The sequence below is a fragment of the Pocillopora verrucosa genome, chromosome 7 (assembly GCF_036669915.1).
Source record: "Pocillopora verrucosa isolate sample1 chromosome 7, ASM3666991v2, whole genome shotgun sequence".
Classification (NCBI taxonomy): Eukaryota; Metazoa; Cnidaria; class Anthozoa; order Scleractinia; family Pocilloporidae; genus Pocillopora; species Pocillopora verrucosa.
In genome coordinates, this window is record NC_089318.1 from 18,315,342 (window position 1) to 18,335,780 (window position 20,439).

Genomic DNA, 20,439 nt, shown 5'->3' on the forward strand with positions numbered 1-20,439 from the left:
AGCTATTCTGGGAACATTGTGACACATCGACAAGCCTGTGACCCTAAGTGGTATTCTGCATCAGCTCTTTTTCCCATGCCTTCATTCAAGCGGATCGTATGCTTTTTCGTATTTTCCGTCATGATGTAACTGTAACTAGTTCTGCCACAAACATTGATCGAGGGTTTAGCGTTTTCTCGACGCAGTTGCGACCACCCGCACATCACCAACGTGAGAAAAATTTCTAAAGAAACGCTTGTGCACTTGCTGAAAACAGCGCAAGCTACGCACATAAGCAGTGTATTTAAAATCGCTGGTAAACCGAGATAAGCAGCTTCAATCGATTGGCTGTTTTGCTATGAGAACAATACAAACAACCATGACCTTGCGACTCGGGTTTTCCCGTACTCCTCATAGTTTCCGGCTCTTTAAAGAAGACCGCAAAACGAGCCTCTAACTCGCACAGATGAGACTCCAAAACAAATATTTTTGCAATCCAAATAATCCAGTGGTAAGCAAGCAATTAGGGATACTGAGTAATTAAAACAAACACAACATCAAAGTAGTGAGATTCCGGCCGCGTCGAGATTTCATTTGTCAGAGATTCCAGAGGCGAACGATTTTAAAAAAAGACCACGTCACTTCAGACCACCCAGTGATGTTACACGCGCCTATAAATTGGCGTTTGTGACAAGCCCGGGGTGTTAAGAGATACACCCTAATACCGATTTCCCGGAGGGGGAAACAGTATGCTATCTGAGCAACAACCTTCTTGCATGCCTTTGGTCGAAAAGAAAAGCTGCGGTAAGTTGGGCCTGTTAGGCCAATCTTTGCTACTCGAACTGAATGCAAAGCTAATAAAAATGGCATACTTTACCTTGGAAAGCAAACAATGCCAAAATAGATCAAATTTCAATCCCAACATTCTAAATTTTCAATGGATATTTCTGGAATAAATTATGTTCTGGCGTTGAGGTTTGTCAAAACGATAATCACCAAATAATCGATGGATGAATTTAAGCTCTTTTGTTTATTTGTTTTTGTCGAAAAAAAATTAATTTGACATGGATATGTTCCTTTCGTTTGTTTCCGTTCGCGAATGCTTAAGTCACACGGCGATTTGACAAAAATCTGCCCCAAGAAAAGGATACAGTGAACACGCAATACCCATTTAAAAAACTTTTGCTAACATTCCAAGGTTAAATTATACGACAAAAAAGTACTTACGTCAATGAAAAAACTGTCCTTACATCTCGGAAGGAAATGAAATCGATGTTCAGTGAAGACTTTGACCACGATTCAAAGTCGACGATATGTCAATGAAATCCAATTAACCCACCCCCCTTGAAACTACATGATCAAAACGGACTATCCCCCGCGGAATTGTGTGTTAGAAATACCTGCAAGTGTTTATAAAACAGTTGACCGAGCTTTGTAATGAAAGGTCTATCAATGCAATAATCTTAAGTATACTCAGATTTTTACCAAAAGGGCGCAATTAGAATGGCGCGCGCTTTCCAAGAGTAAAGTGTATTTACAAACGGAGATAAGGTATTTTGATAGCCCCTGTAGGAATCTAGCTGTTGACGCCCCTTAAATGCCTCATAAATCTGCTTGAGTCGGTGGAGCCCCTTTTTACTGGATAATCTAAATGGACTTTGTCAAGGTCAGAGCAAAATATAAGTGCCGCATAATTTGTTAACTGCTTTAACTTTTTTCAAGTGAAATGAACAGTTTTACAAGGCGATGATATCATCACGTACCTTAAAAGAAGTGTCTGCCCAGTAACGCATATCACTCGCGTGCAAGAACTCGCTTGTCCGCCAATTACCAACCGTACATCAAATTAGCTCGCTTTCAACTCACTTAGACCGGAAAAAAGCTCAATACGGCAAAGCGTTAGAACAATCAAACGCAAATTTGATTGTCAAAATGTTTGGCTCTTGTCCACACCACGTGCTAACTCTCTAAGAATGAACGACCGTACACACTCCTTGCAGAGGTAGTATACTCTTGGTTCACAGTGCAAATTGGGTAAACACTGACGGAAACCTCTAGAAAAACCAACTCGCCCCAGATCGCGCACAACTTGTCTCTCATAATCTATGACATTAGATTTCCTTTCGCGTCCAGTTATGGCTTTCTATTACAGAGATTAGCTTGAGGTTCTGATCGTTATCTCAACCAGTTATCAGCGTAAAAAATTCTTGGCTTGAATTAATGGTCATTAATTTTGACAAAAGGCAGACTTTCCGGTTCTTACGCGCCAGTCTACAATTTATCTGCTATATTCCTGAGACACACTGTTAACAAAGCTAACACGGTGGTCTGCTTTTACCGACGAAAAATGAAGCAAAGTAGAATAAGGAATTACTTTTAGGGTAATGACTTACTTTAAACATCTGTTAGGCCATCAATCAGCAGTTTTTTTTTCGAGAAGGGCGAGACGAGATTGGACACTGATTCACCACCAAGATGTTGTATGATAAAAGAGTGCCGAGGTTTTTGTTCTTTAGTAATCTCACGTGAGAAGCTCACACCCTTGAAACGTGAGGTGAGATGTGATCGAGTTTTAGAGAGGGCGTCAAGGAGCGAAAAAGTTGCCACTAAATGATACTTCAAACTACATGAAATGTTTTCAAAATGAACAATACAGGAAGCGTATCTTTATACAAGAATTGCTGCCAATTTGGAGCTTGTTTTCATTTTAGCTATGCCGACTGCGGAAACATCCCTTTCCTCTGAAGGAGTTCCAGCTAGCACTGTGGTTTTCACGCCTAACCACTGCTATTTAACGGCGAGTCTACGTTTATTAGCAGCACACGGGTAGTCTTGTTTACCATAAACAAAAATGCGAACTTTTCGATCACTCTGACAAGAAAAGAAAGACAACTCCATGAAAACCCGAAATTCTCCCGATGAGGATAAAATGAAACTGATGTTAGGTGAAGTGAATTCGCGACATCGTTCATGGGTTCGGCTATCAAGCAGATGTTTTCGATTTTCCCAGTTTGTTCTGCATCTTGTCAACTTGATAATGCTAATGAGCAAATTACCAAAGTCCTCGTTTGACGATAGCAACATGTTTTCATTTGTGGATACTATTATGGCTGCGATCGAATCCGATACGAAGACAAAACAATTGTCGAGAACTTTCATGGGACATATGCCTGCCTTATTTGAGTTCATTACTTTCAAAAATGGACAGCTTTTGACGATGTTAATTAACTTTTTCATATGGATGACCTGAGAGTTCATCAGTGTATCTCATTAGATCTTGATCAATGCTAAGGAAATTTTTCATACCCGCACAGTGGCCGGTTACAGAAGACCACATGCTCGGCTAAAAAAAAACAAAATAAAAAACAAAATATGGAGTCATTTGTAGACCTCGTGGTCAGCTGAACACCTCGTGACTTGATAACGTTTCTGGTATAATCAACAAAAAATATTTATATCATGTTAACTTTGAACTGAATCTCGACAGTCTCAGGTGGTGTAAAATTATTCCAACTTTGATGTTTACAAACTAACCGCGAGTCTTAAACGTTCTGTTGTGAAAACAAAGAATAATAACATTTGTGTTCAGCGACAACAGAAAGGCGTTGTTTTCTGTAAGGAAACCACTGACGTTTCTCTACTGAATAAGTGTACGATGAAGGCTAGTAAGATGTACAATTCACGTTGGTCTAAATGCCACTGAACACTGAATGATGAAGAGAGAAGATCTATCGAAAATTTGCTATGATTTTCATCTCGACACGCTCTCGAGCAAGGCGCAGATAGCTACAACTAATTGGTCTGTTATCAATTAATGAAATTACGGTTACTCACTGATTTCGCAGTCCTCAATACCCCTTCTCTAAGTTTCCATCAAAACTTCGTCATTGCACAGCAATAATACAAACGTTGAAATATTGAAACCGACTCCTAGATCACGCTTGTCGTCCGCTGACTAGAAAAGTGTCTGCGTCTCTCACCAACTCCCGCCACACACTGTGCAGCAGTGGTGAGGCCGCGTCGAACTTTCCCGCCATGTATTCAACGCGACCGCACATGTACACCACGAACACCCTTGCCTTAGTGTTTTCAGTAGTCTTTCTCAATCTCTCTCGCGTAGTTTTGCACTCATTTTCACACAGCTTAATGAAAGCCAAGGAATGACTGAACTCGTTGGCTGTCTGTTTGTGGTAATTACATTAGTTTTTATCGCTTTTTCCGGAAGCTAACTTGAAAAGGATTACCTTAAAAACGTTTTAGGCACGTCCTTCCTTCCTTCGTAAATTGACGTTAAGTGACATTAATTGCAACATTAAAATACCACGAATATAAGCTTAAAATGCTGAAAATTTCGAAAAACTAACACGAAAGCTAACTCCAAGGAAATTTTACTGCTTAAGCAGGCATGTAACTAGGTAGAAAACTGGAATAATTAGCAAATGCAATTGATCGATAGGTTTCACTGGAATATGTCGAAAGCGCTAACTGACTGATACCTTTGGATGTAAAGGTGTAAATTTCTCTAATAAACCTAAATTAATTATAAAGTCTGGTAAACATACATGAGAAACTGCGACCACATAGATATCAGAAAAATGAAGAGAGTACTGAATGAATCTTTTTTAAGTGTAATCACTGAGATGTACTTAGCGTTTTCAAAGAAACAACAGAAAAAAGCACTTTGTATTTGCCAGTTCGATAAGTACAGTAAATCAGTCAAATTCTTTTTCAATGGTTTTAATGGCAATACTTACCGAATAGCTTTAAATTTTCCATAGTTGCCATGTCAATCACACGCAAACGAATTTCGTGTTGAAAGTAGACTAGGAAAATACTGCAGAACGAGTAATAACGCAGTTGAAGTTCAGTGATCATAAACGATAGAAAGCAATCATCTAAAACAGGTGGAGAAGGCAGTGAAAAGCCGGATAAAACGCTAAGAACATTTACAACTTAACAGCAAGGAATTCGATCCTTACAACTGATAAAAGGTTCGCTCTCGTTCTTAATTCTTTCTGAGAAGACATTGTGTTACATGACTTGTTTTTTTTTAATATGCCCTCTTAAGTTGGCAAATCTTTGAAAATTCTCATTATTATGCCGTTGTTACCCGTGGTTACTAGTGAAATTTTATTCTTATTTATAAAAACTGATTTCTTTTATCAATAAATACTTTGAAAACTGCCATTTACGCCAATATAATACAGGAAAAAATTGGAATAGGAAAAAAAAACTGGAATTAGAACAAAAAGAAGATTGTTGGCGATGTGCCTCACTTTCACAAATGTTCTATGCGCGTGATTGATAAGGTTTTCGAAGAGCATAAAACAGGAACACTGAAAATAAAAACACTTAAGAACTAAGTACCTCCAAGATATCACTGCTATCACCTCGCAACGAACCAAAATTGCGAAATAGAAATCGAAAGCTGGACACGGAATGACGAAGTTTTCAATAAGATGGCGTCGATCATTTTCCAAATTAGCTCAGGTCCACGTATCTCAGAAAACTCCAAAATTTGAAGCAATGCTCAAGAAATTTGAAACGTTTGTAATAGATGAATATCGAGTATTTATGGATAGATGAATTGTTCTACTATAAACAATACAAACTGAGTCAATGCTGAAATATTTGAATCGAAGGAAAAAAAAACAATAAATTTCAGCTCCAATATGGCCGGCGGCTACGAACCAGGCAAAAGTGCGGACCTAATGTTTCGAGTTACAACTACTATGACGATTGCTTTAAATGAAGACAATTAAACCAGTGGAAAAAAAATACAGTTCACTATCTAAAACTATCGTAACTTTGTCGGTGCCAACGATTATTTCTGACGTCGTTTCGATCGGTAGCGATCCTAAACTGGATGATTGAATTCAGCTGAATTTTGAACATACTGTATTTTGTTCCTCAAATTTGGACGAGTTCCTTGAATTGAAAGTAAGGCATTATACTCGCAATCTATTCCTTCATTCAGAAAGAAAAAACTATAACTTAGGGTTTGCATTCTCTTTAACAACATAAGCTATTTTTATTTTTTCTAAAATGTTCACGTCAAATTATCTTTAAAAAAAGTAATCATTTACCTCATCGCCGGCTATGTAATAACTCAAACGGGTCTAATTGCAGCATCTCATGATGTGTGACAAAATAAAAAAATTAAGTAGGATTCTTACTCGTATCAAATTCACAAAATCACAGCTTCACTGTAATCTTCTACTTCAAGTGAGGCATATTCACAGGCGCAATTTTCGGCACTTTCCGTTACCAAGGGATTCGCATATCATTAGCTTGTTTAAAGTCAGTCGGTTTTAGGTGTGCAGGAAATATGGACACACGCGCACACGGCAAACAGCCAGCACATTTGAAATTTTCCTCGAGTAGCAATGTTTACGCAGAAAAACTTATTTCACGTCGAGTTGAAATTAGTATCAGTTGGGGTTTACAAGCATCCATAATCAATATAGACAAACTATTTTAAGGTTTTTGAAAGAAAACAGTGGTATTAATATAACTACTCTGTGCTCAAATAGTCTACTGGTTTTTCTTAAAACTCTGGGTTTAAAAAAAGCTTTACAAGCGCTATTTTTGTAATTCGCAGTTAACACGAGCACACATTAGTGCTAAAAATACACGGCTATAATTCGCCATCGCTTAATGAGCTAATTTTGTTTAGGACTTTTCTCTTTCACCAAATCACCCTTGCGATAGTGAGTTGATTTAGTTGTGATAAAAGAATTGTGTCTCCTATCTTTAAAAGATGTTTTTCATTCTTTAATTCAGCTCCAAGGGAGGGAGACCCCTGCTTGACTTCGATTGACTTGTCTCAAATTGTGCCCGGCACCTGCTACTGCGAGGAAATCGATTCTTTTCACTAAATCTCGCTCTGTCATGGTTTTCATTGTAATAGTAGCAGGTCGTGTTTTGTGTTAAAACCCACTGATAGATATTCTACGCAAAATTAAAGACGGAATGTTATGGCAGGCTTAAGGGGGCGTACTTGTTACACTATCCGTGATGTCGAAGATCAATCGGGTTAAAAACGCATAAAAGTGCCGAGGGGCAAAATTGTAAGATAATAAGTAACAGAATGGCTGGCAAAATAAATTTAGAAACATCGAACATTGAAGTCTGTTTACTCGTGTCTTGAAATGCTCTGGAATAATTCCACAGCTTCTAGAGGCGCTACAAACACTATTAATATTGCAGAATGCATTAATTCTTTGTCTTTTCACTCATTTGAGATCATAAGTGCAATCGGACCTCTTACTTGTCAACGTAAAGAACATTAAACGGCCCTCAAACCTTTGTACTCATTGAATTTCTCTTTTAGACGATTTGTAGAGCACGTGCCTTTCGAAACGCGTAAAAATGCGCGGGCATTCAACCTAATCGCACGTTGTTATTCTAATTTTTGTTAAGGGACAGCTGGTATGCAAATTTCGAGAAGGGCCGACGGAAGTTTTCTTTGCTGAATCTATTGACGGGTAGAGTCTTGGAGAATACGTAAATTTAGAACAAATATATTCATATTCAATGAAACCCGTGGGTAATGAGTTTCAATCGCTCTTGAATGCTGTAAAAATAGAGTCTGAGCATAACTTTCGAGAACACATAACAGTTTCGAAAAGCAAGACATCGTTGTTATTCGAAACAAGGAAATGTTTCTCTAAAACAAAGCGATTTCATTTGCATAACTCTCAAAACTATCAATATGATGACGAATTTTAATCTTTGCGCTTTTCATGTGCAATCATTATGGACGGCACGTCTCTTACAGTGGTACATATGATTTTGTAAAGGTTTCATCGAGAATATGTCAACAACAATGGGTTTTTATCTTATCTTGAGGCAAATCATTACGCGCTAACTTTCTTCTCCATTCGACAACCAGTTCAATATTTGTTGGGGGCAGAAGTAAATTACGACACCGAGTGAGAATGCTCTGTTTAAAAAACCGGAATAGGACTGAGAATAATCAATGATTGCATCTCAATTTCTGTCCCGCCAACGTATATCATTACAAATAATACAACACAGGAAAAAAAGTAATCGATATTGGACTTTCAAATTTGCCCTGATCGACCTACACGTGTATCCAGTGAAGCGAAGAAAATCATCGCCGCTTAGAGAAAAATTCGTTTTGAGAAATGAAAGATTTCTGTCGAAAATGAATAGATGCGATTAATTTACATTCGTTTGATGAAATTGAAATTGGTTGGAATTTTCGGTTTCTTTCCTCCTGCAGTTCAAAACCAAGAAAGCGAAATTGCGACAAAACAACAAGGATAGAAACGCCAGGTTGTTTTGGTCCCATTACTGGTCCACTACACGTGTAAAAATATTAAAAAATTGAACTTGCTTGCATTTTCCTTTTCGATTATCTGCGTCTTCACCAAACACTCTGCGAAACTTGCAACCGTCTTACAAAATTAGTGCAGCTGTTTCGGACAAGATTTCTATTCGTTTCGGACAGGATATCTCGCGAAATGCAAGCAAGCTCTATCGGAGAGAGGAAAGCCCTGCACTTACTTGAGATATTGAGTCCACATGCTGGTCTTGAGCTGCACGCAAAAATGCATCGAGTGTATATTGTCCTTTGATTTACGCCATTACGGAGGTCTAATATATATGGAAACACCCTCTAGGTAGCCCCGGGAACAAGTGAGCGCAGTAATCATATAGGAGCATATATACATTGGACCAGTCGCGAGACAGAGAAATTCGCACGAAGACCAGACGGATCGCGGGCACATGTTACACCTTATTGCAAACAAAGTGAGACGCTAAAATAAGTCTATTACTGCCGGTGTTATTTCAAGGCTTGGCGGTTAGTGTCGGGCTTTTTGGTGGTCGAATTTAAGCGGGTGGTAATGTGCCTTGGGCGGAAAAAGATCTTCATTCTGTTTGCATAGTTATCTTTATTATCGTACACACATCAAACTTACGGTGAAATTTCTTGACCTGTTTCAAAATTTCAACCAAGCAGACGAGTTCGTTTGTTTCAAGGAGACACAAATCAATCCCTGTATTAATATTCTGATTGGTTCTGCGGTTTTGTACGGTAGATTACTTAACAAAGCGGGGTTTGATTTAACTAAAACAAAAATCACCATTGACGGCTTAACTCAGCTGCAAGTTTTAGCTCCATGGCATTTCCAGCTTTGAAAAAAATTGCCAAGTTCTTAACTACCCAACATCATCTTTCAGTGTCAGTTTTGAGATTTTGTTTATTCATCAGGACGGCATGTTTAAGGGGATGTGTTTCTCAGTCGTCAGCGTTGCTCTCAACCTTCACAAGTTTCACAGTGAAATGACTTCGAAACAACTTCTCAGCTTCCAAGACTTAAAAGCTAATTCGTCCAGTGGGACCAAAAAGATCACGACGTAAGAAGTTTTAAGTGATCTCTAGTTAGTAATGTGAAGCTTCATTTGCTAAGTGCACAAATGGCTAGCTGTAAACTGAAGCACGAGGTGGAATTTATATGCAACTTTCATCCACCTGATTAAACGCGATAAAATTCTAGCATTTTGCCACTCCCATACCCGTTGAGCAAACGCTTCTTTAAGACCTGTAATCCGAACAAAGCGTCCGATCGTAATCAAACAATAGGTAAATACAATAAAACAAAAAAATCGCGTGTTAGCGGCAAAGCGAGTTTTACATTAGATAGCGGGAGTCCCAGTTTGAAAAAGACATTAAGTCGAGCATGACTGAAGCCTAATATCCAGGACATTTATCTCATTTTATTGAACACCTGGCATCCCACTTTGAAATTTCTAGAAATAAAAAACAAAATGGAAATTCCAACTCCTCTACAAAGGTACTTTACATACCTTTACAACCAGTGAGTAACTTCAGCTGCCTGACCTCTCGTTCTAAAATTCCGTCGGCACTCAAAAGCAGAAAAATAGGCCGATAGCACGATTTTCAAATTTACATAGACTTTTCTAGGTTTTGGCTTCGGGAAAGACACAACAGGTCGCAGCCGGCAGATTGTCGACATTAAAGCAGGTATCAATGTAGAAGTACAAAATTTTAAATGCCGGCGTCGTCAAAGATGCGGAATTAAAAAGGAAAAAGTTGAACTGACAGGCCGGCCACTGTTCAACTTGTTAAAACTGCCCTTAAAGCTGGCGCAAACTTTAAGTCCGTAGCAAACAGCTCAAGGCTACATACAGATGGTCGATGGAAACTGGTCGCTTTTCAGTGTTTTTCTTTCGTACTGGTAAATTTTAGCGGGCTGGGTTAAAGAATTAAAAAAATACAAAAGGAGTATTAAAAAGAATTGCAGAAGAAATGAAAAGAAACGCGCTTTACAAGCTGTAAGTTTCCCGAAACCTACGGCTTCACACTGTAATTAGTGGAAGTGTGATGATGGTTCGAAATTACACTTTTATCAATTATTACTTGTCACTCAGCCACTCTAATGGTAATCACAAACACAATTACTGGATAAATACCAGTTGTGTAATAATTGATTGCGTCAATTTGCGTTTTATCATGTACACTAGTTCTTTATACAGTACCGCATAGCAAAAAGTTCTCGCTAAAAATTGACGATGATACAACAAAGTTAAACCTTTGACTGTAAACAAGGAGTTTTGTTTGGCGCTTTCCTACTTAGCCTGTGAGAGATGGATTAAGTTAAAGGCCTGAGTGGCATTCTTCACGTTGTCGTAACATCCGCTGTTTGTTGTAGTTATAATGCACCGCGAGCATCAATGGTTTTCTTTCACTCAAAAATCAACATAACGTAATGAAGCGGAATCAGATGTCGCCATCATTGAACTCACACAAACCCACGTGTAAAACAAACCAATTCCTCTATTTACACACTTCTGGGCAAATGCCAAAGCTGATTTTCAAATATGAAATCATAAATTACAAAATTTTATTTATACATAGTCGGCTAAATTTGAAACTTACTCATTAGAATCTAATTCAGGAATAAAATAGGAAATTCAAATGAGCCTTTTTTACATTAAAACTAATTCAAATTGAGCTCTCTTAGTTTAGTCTGAATGAGCAGGCAGAGGTAATCCTAACTAAGCACCCTCGAAAATTCTAGGCTTGGCAACTGGCTATTTAAAGAATCGATTTATATCTTGTAGAAAGGAACCATTAGCTCAAGTAAAACTGCGCCGGATTATTTTAATTTGAAGAAGTGTTGAATAAAATTGGAACTTTTGTGAATGTAATAAATGACTGAGAATTATAGTGCTATCTGTAACGGAGTGAGTGATAAATGACTCTTTCGACAAAACTAATTCTTCTGTTAAGTATTGACGTAGATTTGTTCATACCGTACGTTTTCTTCTACAGGCTCCAAAACAGCTTTACATGTTCATTCGTCGCGCGGTTTTCAAAGGAAATTGTACCAGACCGCCGAGCTAAAATAAGAGTTCCCTTGGCCGCAGTCTCTTGCGTAACTACGCTTAATTTTCAATTTCCTGGCAACCACCCATGTTTATTAAACCAATACTTAAGGCAGTGCGTCATGATTTTAAAAATTGGCCAATCAAACTCTGTGATAGTGCAGCCTGCAACACCAACGCTTCTAAGAAGTACTTCGAGTCTCTCAATCTCTTTAAACCACGATCACTACAAAAAAACCGCTTTCGATAGAGCCTTATATCCGACGAGTGATCAATCCACAATAAGCAGTAGACTAAATTGATGAAATTTTATGAAATGATATTAGAATTTGGATTTCCCTCATCAAAGCTGCTGTCCTGTGGAAGAACTTCCTGTCAGGTGTTTCGCAATATCTTCAGTTACTTTGCAAACACTATCTTCAGAAGACTCTGAGTAACAATTTACACCGAGTTAAAAAAAAAAAACAAACAAACAAAAACAAAAGAAAAAGCTTCTAAACCAAGGATAAACAAAGATTGCTAAGGGATGGAGAGGATTACAGTGGATTGTAAATGAAACTGAAAAAAAAAATTAGGCGAACGTTTTTAAGGTGCAAAAACGTGATACAATTTAACACATAATCAACTAACAACGTATTGTGCTGAAATAGGCCTGGCCTTTAAATGAGTCAAATAACACTATTATTTGTATACCACGCTATCGACTTAATACTAATTTTTTTTTTTTTTTTTTTTGCTACTGAAGATCCCAGAAATTATGGCACAAATTACTTCGGAGAAATGGGCGAAAAATATTGGCCAGCAAGGCAAAAAGGGTTGAAAATGACGAATTGGGAACTGTGTTTCAACACTTTGGTCGACGATTGTGGTATGATCAAGAAAAGTTTTTTGCCGCCGGAGGCCGAGATAAGGGAACAGCGGAACTATACCCAAAAGGCCATAGTCATGCCTACGCAGTTTACTGCTGTTAAAATACAGCCTCATTGCGAAGGCGTATATTTGTAACATTATGCAAAGATTGCTTCATAGCAAACATATCTCTTCAAGGTGAAAAAACTATAAATTATAAAATTATCTCCGGGCGGCTTCGTTTTTTTCGCAATACGAGCCTCCTCGTTTTTTTATTTTTTTCATGAGACCTTAATTTCATATTTTTTTATTTTGTTTTTGTTGCCGTTGTTTTCAACACAAAATGGTCGGGTTGTGGAGTCGGTAACGTAAATATCACACAATAAACACTTAAATACATATTTTCAGTAGTTGTTGAAGATAAGTGTTTTGAGATGTTTGAGTTTTTACTTGAATTTTGTTGTTGTTGTTGTTGGCACCAGAAAGCTTATGTTTTTATTTTCTTTTGTAGTATTTTCGTGATCGAAAGCTTCTAAGGGAGACTAGCGTGCTTATCAGTATTATAAATTAGATAATTGTGGGATAAATGAAGCCAATTGTCTCTCAGAGGCTGTATCGCCGGACAGGAGCCGTGATGTAAAAGTTTAAGTGCTACGTGCTACGTGTTACGTCTATGGGCTGTAAAAAAAAAAAAAACCTACAGCATTTTAAATTTAGAACAATTTTCTGGACTGTTCGAGACGTTTAACTGCTAAAAACAATCACAAAAATTCACGACACTCGAGGCAAATACTGGATTTACTTTGGTAATTGATTTTCTGTTGAAATCTTTTCATCTTATATTGGTTCGCCTCTTAAGAATGATAATGTAGCTTCATTCTTCGGTAAAATTTCAATTGTTCCTTCTAAACAACAGAAACTTGAAATTCAATTTGAGATCAATAGCGAGCCTCTAATTATCAGAAGTCGTCTATTTCGTGATTTTTCTTTCAATTCGTGAATCTAAAATAAGAACGGTTATTTAGTTCGTGGTGATACCGAAAATATAAATCCGACATCACGCTAGGAAGTAGTTAGTTAAATTGACTAATGCAACGAGAATATTTCAATTCTCAGGCGACTGGTCTTGGTTCATTTAAATAATCTTAAAGGGTCACATTTTCCGGAACATATAGTGGGTTTAAAAGAGCTCTCGGATTTTACAACTTCAACAGAAGAATTTGCTAGTTTAGTAATGACGTTTCAAATGGCAAAGAATTAGCGAGAACAATACTCGTGATAAGCATGATAATAATAATCATCATCATCATCTTTCTGTCGAGTAATGGAGAATGATAAATTTGTCACTCACTGTTTTGTAACGACTCGAAGCGGGTACCCTTATTTGTGGTCACGTTGTATTTCACTTCGTGTCCGGAAACATTTAGACGATGTAATTTACGGCTAAAATATCTAAGTTAAATGTTCGGTTTATCACAGTGGGATGCATCAACTAACTAGGTGCTATCATCGAAGGAACAAAGTGATTTTCGCAATCTTCTGCAAAACGAGAAGGTGAAGAAATGAAATGTCCAAAATTTAGCCGCTCTCTTTCAAGCACGACCGACTGTTAGCGGACGTGTCGAGAAATCCAAGTCTCCTGTTTCTATAACCACAGCACTCAGAAATAAACATTCACAAAAGAATTCAATTCTTCGCAGCTGCTTTACAGTAAAAAGCAAGTTCTGGCGAATCATACTTTTAAAAATAACTTTTAAAACTTGCCAGCCTGCCTACCGGCAGGAAGTTCGCCGGCCTAAATGAATAAACTTTTGATCAATGAAAATAAAAACTTTTTTGCCGATAGAAAATTTGGACTTGTAAATAAACTATCATTCCGATTGTTTGCTTACCTGAAAACCCTCTCTTGTGAATGCGACTGAATGAAATGAGACCCGAATCCTCAAGCGGTTTATTTAGGTTCGCTTCGCTACGATCAGTGACTCGTTCTAAACCAAAACTAAAATACTGGCCACATCTGGATGAGTGAGCTTTTCTAGTCATATCCGTGCGGGGTCACACAATTAAAACCCGATCTGGGAGGTACCTTTTTACTTAGGATGCGACAATACCTCTTAATTTGTGGCAATATTTAGCATTGTAACGAAATCCCGTTTGATATGGGCTTAGGAGCAAACTATTCTCTGCCAATTTGATACAACGGTTAAAAATTAATTTACTATTGACATTGTCCACATTGCCGTGGCCACATGTCAATGGATTGCGAATTTGCGCACGCTTCTTTTAAAAATAATTTGTTTTACAACCTCATTGGTATATCTTGTGGTACGCTTTCCTTCAACAAGGAAGTGAGTCATTTCCGAAAATTTAAACTACGACTTGTTACGCCTTCGGTGTGTTGATTTGATTCTCGTAAGACTTTACAAACAGAAATTGCCCTCAACCTGCAAAACTGACTATCATTAAATGCAACCTTTCGTCTTTCTCTTAATTAAAGATGATTTATATTGACTAGACTGACTTCATCGAACGGATGGCCTCAATTAATGCTAGTTAACCATGCAAATGCGGACAAAATTTCACCATCAATCTCGTACTCTTCATATTTTTGCTGTGATGTCACTGTCCAAATTTCATTATAGCAAAGTTATCATCAATACTAGTATCATCAAAACAAACCTTGTAGAGTTATTCCTCGACTATGGCACTTCCCCGGCGCATCGGTTTCTATTTCAAGATTTTTCTTGACACCACTCAGACCGCAAATTTCTAGAATTTTTAAAACCATCATGTTAAGCTTCGCTAAATCGGTGATTAATTGCGGAAAACGCTAAGAGACGGGGAGAGTTTAAACATTGTCATAGTTATTTTAATAACCCGAATCAATCAGTTCATGGAGATCAATTAACCAAAGAAAACCAACTTCCGTCTGGTCTACTTACACCATCTAAATACATACCGAAAGAAAGAAATAAGACGCGACACAGAGATCCATCGGCGGTTCTTATTGTGGGTCTGCACACTGACACGGTTTCTTTATACACTATATTAGCTAGCCGATATTGACTGTTGTTGTAATAGAAGAATTTTACAAATTCAAGAGTCCAAAAGACTTCGCGTTCATGAGATTTCGTGGAAAACAAAGTCAGTATCCACACATTCTTCTTTTCCTTCAAAAAAATCTACATTGTAGGCGTGGTCAGTCGCGTTTAAAAAAAAGAGCGTTAAAAAGGTTTCGATGACGGGTTAAGTAATAGATTTTCACAGTCACGCACATTGGCCTTTCCTAAACATTGCTTAAGAGACAAAATATTTTAGCAAGTGGATCATCAAAGAACACTTAACGGCTTACGACTTCGTTTTAACGAGCTTGCAATACAACTGAATACCTAACAGGTGGATATCATGCGTATTTTTAAAAATAAACCTGCTCTAAACATCTTGTTTGGTCAATTCCTTTCAACGAAAGCCTTAAGAGCAGAAAATTTCCGTTTTATGAACCAGACACTCTTAATAACTCTAATGTTTGACGACAGCTCATCGGTGATTTGACCACACAGCCAAAGATCAATGGAAGTCGAATTAGTAGATTCTCCAATTTACTATGCTTCATCATCGTAAATTGAGAGCCGGGAAAGTGAGATGGAAACGAAGCTAATAAATAATAATTCCACAGCTGCAAATGCAGCAGAGATTGCGAGCTATTGCGCCCATTAAAAATCAAATAATAAAACTAATTCCGCAAATCGTGGGTGAAGGGGGGGGGGGAGGGTAGGGGCACAAACACGAGGCACGCGCGCGCAAACACACGCTAACACAAAAGAGATTGTGTTTCAGCTATGAAGACGCAAAAACTGAAGATGTTTCCGTCCGCTTTTGTAAATATAATACAAACACAAAGAGACCCTTAAATCTAATAAACCACCGTTAAGTATAAGCTTTCGCTACTGGCGTTGTTTACTGGCATTATCTCAAAGGAGAGACTTAAAGACGCCGATTTCTGCGAATTTTTTCAGCCAGCAAGGCATTATTTAGAGCACACGTAATCCAAGCCAAAAACCTGCTCAATATTTTGACAAACACTCAATTCTGATGAGTCAGCAGACAGAGACGTTGGGAACTCTCCCGACGGAAAGCTGTGAACTAAATTTAAAAAATTTCACTCCAGCGCGGGATCCTTTGACCTTTAAGTGACCATTAAGACTTGTTGCCCTCCAAAAGTGATCGTTGAACCCTACTAACTTGAGGTCTATTTTCTAAGTGTCTTTACTTCGAAATTTTTAAAGAACGCTCTTCAAATTTAAACGCCCATAAAAACTCTTGGGGCCGGTATATCTTGATGATAGTTTAGAAAATAAATTTAACTGCACAAGCAGTACTTATGGAAAATTTGCTTTGAGCTACGGCGGTTTGAGTCGAACAAACTAGTTTGACCAGTTTTTGTTTTTGGCGCCAAGACTGATTTACTGCATGAAACGTGACCTTCTTAAGCGTTGCTAAGTGACGGTTCCCCACGTGATGTTTTCGTCGGGTGTTGCTCAGCAACGAGGAAAATAAACGAGAGGAAGAATGCGGTGATTTTTCCAAAGAAATATCGCAACTCCGCAAATATGATTCGGACGGAAGTCAGAAATAAAATGACGAAGCTTGAAAAATTTAAGAGACCTCCCAGTTAAAATCGACTATTTCCTGTCCAATTAATTTTAGTAAGCAGAGCTAATATAGAAATTTAAGTAATACTGGATGCAATTCTAACTGAGATACCATATACAGTTATTCTAAAAATTAAAAAAAACTTTCGTTTCAGAGTTAAATTAAAAACAAAAGCGGGTTGCTAAATGTAGATGCAAACACGGTATTCTCACGACACATTCCATGAGAAAATTGAGCACTATTTGGCACAGTAACCATTAGAAATCATGGGAGCGATTTTACCTCCTCTGCATACTGTCAGGTTAAAAAAAATCGGCTCTCCACACAACAATTCTTTGTTAAGATAAAAACAACAAATAAAATAACACTACTGAAATTAAAGAGCGAAATTGATTACCTTGATAATAACTGTGCACCGCTGAAACCTTACTTTTGGCCGAAAGAGCTCCTGCACCTCTTTTACTTGTAGAATTATTAGTCTGCTGTTCGATAAACACAGCTCGGAGTAAAAGCGTAATAGAATGTTCGCTCTGCAGACGGCAACGATAAGATGAAACACTTAAGTGACGTCATGAGATTGCGCTGGCATTAGGACTTTAAGTGAAAGAACTAATGATGCTAAATATCCAAGATGTGTCGGCACGTGGTTATGAAACAAGATATAGATCGCTCACCCAAGAAGAGCTATTTATCAACATTTGTTTTTGACGATCTTGTAATAAAAAAAATATTTTCATTGCAATCTTTCTAAGTGTGCACCAAGTTTCGATTTTCTTTGCTAAAATCGAAAACGTTGGCGCGTTATAACGGCAAAGGGACAGAGAAAGAGGCAACCACCATACGGACGCTATGTTATCACTTCGATCTTTCCATATTGGAACCTACTTTGTCCTGATGATTTGAGTGACGTTCACAAACTGTACTTGTTACAAGTTCATGACGTGCTCTGATCTTCACACTCCTGGGTTCCCTCCCGCCCTTTCACCGGTCCACATACGAACTTTGGAAGGCTGTAAATTTCGTTAGCCAGCCATTATCAAAATGGGCCGAGGAAAGCATAAGATCATTCACTTAGCGAGTGGCGACGGAGAGTTTTTCGTTTACTCATTTGATTCGGGCCACTATCGTATCGATCAATGTTGCCTGCCATGTCCGCCAAAACTAGCCCCTCGTCTGGTTTGCATAGAGACTTGTTCTTTGCTTAAAAAAAATTGGAGACCCTTGTACACAGATTGTGAAACTTCTCCATTTTCTTATTGACGACGGAACATTGAAGATATCATGTGCTCTAAACGTTATAAAAAAAACGCTGCCTAGACATAGCTCCGAATGAGAAGATAGACAATGAGCTGACAAAGAAAAAGGAATCCAACAGAGAGCCCAGATTCCTGCACGAGATCTCACGTGGGACATGATTCCTAGACACTTGTCACAAATAATAGTCATCGTGTAAACGAAGTCTACTCTCATGGTACTTTTCGTTAGACTCATGGTATTTGTTCTCTCAGGAATGTATAGCTAAAGGCACTGATATTATCGCACAACACCGAGTTTAGGCAACCACGACGCGACGGCAGCAAAAAGGTGAAAAATTCACTAGGTTCAAAAAGTCAAAAAAACAACTTTCTCTTGCCTCACGATTTTAGGTTTTCAATTACGCTTCATGCAAGATCATAGTATTATTTCTCTCTCTGGACTTCAATATACTCCTTCCACACACAAAGCCCAAACAATGTGTCACCATTTGACTGAGAGACCTACTGAATAGGTTGCATTATTTGCGATAAAGATGCAAATGCACTTTTTGTAATAACATCATTGTTTACTGCCATCGAGTTTTGGTTTCTCGAACCTTCTAACGACTTCACGACGAGACAGTAGCCTTAACAAATAAATTAGCCTTCTATCTAACCTCACATGTTTATAGATATTCGCTCAAGAGTCGATTTTTACACCATAGTGCACTGTTTGCAGTCTAGCCTCCATCTACAAAAATCTGTTATTGCTCACAAAAAGAGGGGTTATAATTGAATGATAAGAACTTTTCTTTTTAATTGGTAGGCAATGTTTTGAAAAGCATAGTTTAGTCATGACTGGAGCCTAATGGCTGAAGAAACCGTGAGGTTTTCCAGCCAGACTCTACCCATTGAAATTCATTAAAAAAAAAAGAAAAAAAGACCAGAGTAAGAAAGAGAGAAAAAAAAACATACTTTAAAGATTATGTAGTATTACTACATAACACATAAACACTACAAATGATATTCAAGTTACTTATGTTGTTGTTCTGACAGCAAATAACATTCCACTTCTTTGGAGGTCTACTGTCTGATATGAAAGAATTTGTTTGGATATGTTGTTTCGATGGTGAGGTTTGCAGAAATTTTTCTTTGAAGCATACCTTGTGTTGGATCTATGCAGAAAAGAGGCATGATTAAAAAAAAGTTATCAAATTCAATCGACCCCGAAGAAAAACGGCCATGAAAACATAAACCAATCAATGTCACAGTGCTGTACCTATCATAGTTACAGAGCTAGGTTCATACAATTTACGTCACCGTTTGTGCTCTTTGGAAAGCTTTGCTTTTATTTTTCAAGTTAGTCATTTACAATCCGTTTCAATCTTCTCCATCTTCAGTTAACCTTAATTGTTCCTTGTTGTTTATTATTGCCTTTTTGGTGATTTTCTATCTTTTTCAGCTGATATTTTGTAATCATTTGCAATCTGAATCAATCCTCTTCATCCTAAGCCATCTCTTTTCGTTCTTGGTTTCTTTCCTATTACCTCAACTGTGGTTTTCTCTTTATGCCAAACTCTGATTATTTCTTAATCATTTACTGACATTCAGAGTCATTCTTCGACATCCTTCGCCGTAATTTTCCTCTTTTGGTTGATTTTGGCCTCTTTTGTTTGATTTTTTTTTCGTGCGACTTCGGATTACGCATACTATTCGTGTCTCTTCTTACTGGATGCTGTGCGATTTCATAGTTTGAGCGCCATCTTGAACTGGCTGATCACTTGCCTGGATTGCATGCAAAAGCTTTGAATCCCGATGGCTGTATGTGAAGTGTTGCAGTTGACTCGATTCTACACTACCATGCGATGTTCGTAGGTTGAATTATTAACCGGATTTTGTTATGAAGAGACAAATATATCCACTCTTTAGTTGGCAGATCGAACGCACTTTGCTAATCCATGATTATTATACTCATTTCTATCTGAACGAATTAACATTTCGTGGCCCTTTCAGAGTTTGAGGAAGTTTTAACCTTCGCTAAGAATGACTCAAAGTATTGTCGAACTCCTTAACTGACCAAAGTCAAATTCTTTCGAAGCCGATATTCTTCAGTACGGCTGTTTTCCTCATACTTTAGCCCCTCGACTACAAAGGTCTGATTGTCAATTCTCCCTTCTAGCTGTTAGAAATTTCCTTGTAAATTAGGTCAGAGAGTTTAATGCTGAATCAAAAAACAACTTCTACCTGATAAGTTTGAGTATTCTCATTACCTGTCTCCTACATAATGTATGGGATTTTATAGGGAGAAGTATCAGGTGAATCGCCTCTGGAATTCAAAGGGTTA

The 20,439-nt window shown here is 37.9% G+C and overlaps 1 protein-coding gene across 7 annotated transcripts in view; it reads right to left on the reverse strand.

The window, feature by feature from the left end:
* LOC131780848 (delta-like protein 1) overlaps nt 1–17,290 on the reverse strand; it is a 35,758-nt gene extending 18,468 nt beyond the window's left edge. The window contains exons 1-2 of one of the 7 annotated variants that reach the window (XM_059097477.2): nt 17,258–17,290; nt 14,887–14,976 (exon numbers count right to left, since the gene is read on the reverse strand). The gene's annotated coding sequence lies outside the window, so the exon portion shown is untranslated. Of the gene's footprint in view, nt 1–1,742; nt 1,931–3,813; nt 3,968–6,065; nt 6,088–8,511; nt 8,648–11,286; nt 11,409–14,099; nt 14,238–14,886; nt 14,977–17,257 lie in introns of those variants that run through there. The other 6 variants (XM_059097469.2, XM_059097486.2, XM_059097453.2 and 3 more) reach the window with 6 other exon arrangements.
* Nucleotides 17,291–20,439: the final 3,149 nt, after the last annotated feature.